The 1950-nt window shown below is 38.3% G+C and overlaps 1 pseudogene; it reads right to left on the bottom strand.

The window, feature by feature from the left end:
• LOC107690389 (uncharacterized) overlaps positions 1-1950 on the bottom strand; it is a 20289-nt pseudogene that overhangs the window by 8994 nt on the left and 9345 nt on the right.

Below are 1950 nucleotides of genomic sequence, written 5' to 3'. Positions count from 1 at the left end.
TAGTAACATTTGTTTGATGATCTGAATCATTTAAGTGTGACAAACATGCAAAAAAATTTAAAAAATCAGGAAGGGGCAAAAACATTTTCACAGCACTGTATGTAGTAACTCGCTTGCAACTGCTGATTATGAAAATGCACAAGAAGCTCTTTTGTTTTACATACGTAAAGTGGTAAAAAGTCAAAGTAAAAGAAAAGTAAATAATAACTGACATTATCAGTATAGCTTTCTCAGTATATGAATTCAGCATAACTGTATCTAGCTTGCCAGCAAAAGTTTGGAATAATTAAGTTTTTTTTATTTTGGAATGAACTTTTTATGCTCACCAAGATTGCATTTATTTGTTCAAAAATACAGTAAAAATGATCTGAATCATTTAAGTGTGACAAACATGCAAAAAAATTTAAAAAATCAGGAAGGGGCAAAAACATTTTCACAGCACTGTATGTAGTAACTCGCTTGCAACTGCTGATTATGAAAATGCACAAGAAGCTCTTTTGTTTTACATACCTAAAGTAGTAAAAAGTCAAAGTAAAAGAAAAGTAAATAATAACTGACATTATCAGTATAGCTTTCTCAGTATATGAATTCAGCATAACTGTATCTAGCTTGCCAGCAAAAGTTTGGAATAATTCAGTTTTTTTATTTTGGAATGAACTTTTTATGCTCACCAAGATTGCATTTATTTGTTCAAAAATACAGTAAAAACTGTAATATTTCAAAATGTTTTATATGTAAATATATTTCAAAATGTATTTTTTTCTGTGATGGCAAATCTGAAAACTAAAATTTTCAGTGATAATAACTGAAAATCTTTAAAAACGATTACGGTACATAAAACATCTTCTTTGATCTACTCATTCAGACTGTAATATTCAGTACATTTGAATAAGTTATGCCAGGGGTCACTAAACTCGGTCCTGGAGGGCCGGTGTCCTGCAGAGTTTAGCTCCAACCCTAATTAAACACACCTAAACCAGCTAATTAAGCTAATATTTGAAACTTCCAGGCAGGTGTGTTGAGGCAAGTTGGAGCTAAACTCTGCAGGACACCGGCCCTCCAGATCCGAGTTTGAAGACCCCTGAGTTATGCAAACAAGCATTACACGAAAGTAATCCATTTTTGATCTTCTTTCATTTAGTTTTGCTCAATCAGCTGTACGATACTGATATTAAGGATTGGCAAACATGTCAGCGCTCCCTAATTCCTATTAACTTTGCCATTTGGCACATGGTTGGCCTTTGGTTGCTACTTTGTACTTTAATCCACTCTGTGGTCTATACCAGGGGTGTCCAATCTTGGAGGGCCAGTGTCTCGTACAGTTTAGCTCCAACCATCTCCAACACACTGCCTGAAGGTTTCTAGCGAGTCTGAAGACCTTGATTTGCTTGGTGTGTTTAATTAGGGTTTGAGATAAGCTCTGCAAGACAGTGGCACTCCAGGAACAGGTTTGGACACCCCTGGTCCATACAATAAGTGTTTACCCAGTCAGGGTCCGTGGCTTGAACAGTGACTCTGTAGTAGGTCAGCTGTCCATCTTCTCGTTCCTGCACGATGAGTTTGTCTTTTGGAAATCTCTTCGTGAGCTGAGCGATCTCAGTGGCTCTCAGCTGCTTGCAGACCTCGTCAGTGAGATCAGCCAGTTTGACCTGCTCTTGACTTTTAGCTGGCCGTGTGGCCGGAGCAGAAGGCCTGAAGCTGCTTCTCTCTTTTGGGCCGTGAGGCTGGTCCTGCATGGGCGAAAATTGCTGTGGATGCGGATCTACACCAGGGGCGTTTCCTCTGAGTAGGCAAGGGAGGCAGTGTCTCCTCAAAATATTGGATGAGAAAAAAATCTGTAGTAGAAAAATAAAACAACACCAATATTACAAAATATAACACTAAAAAGTGTATAAATCACTGTCCAACAGCGACACCAGCAGGTAAATTTACAGCGGGAGTCGGCGTCAA

This window comes from Sinocyclocheilus anshuiensis, unplaced genomic scaffold, assembly GCF_001515605.1.
Source record: "Sinocyclocheilus anshuiensis isolate Anshui unplaced genomic scaffold, SAMN03320099.WGS_v1.1 scaffold609, whole genome shotgun sequence".
Taxonomy (NCBI): Eukaryota; Metazoa; Chordata; class Actinopteri; order Cypriniformes; family Cyprinidae; genus Sinocyclocheilus; species Sinocyclocheilus anshuiensis.
This window is presented reverse-complemented; position numbering and strand designations above follow the sequence as displayed.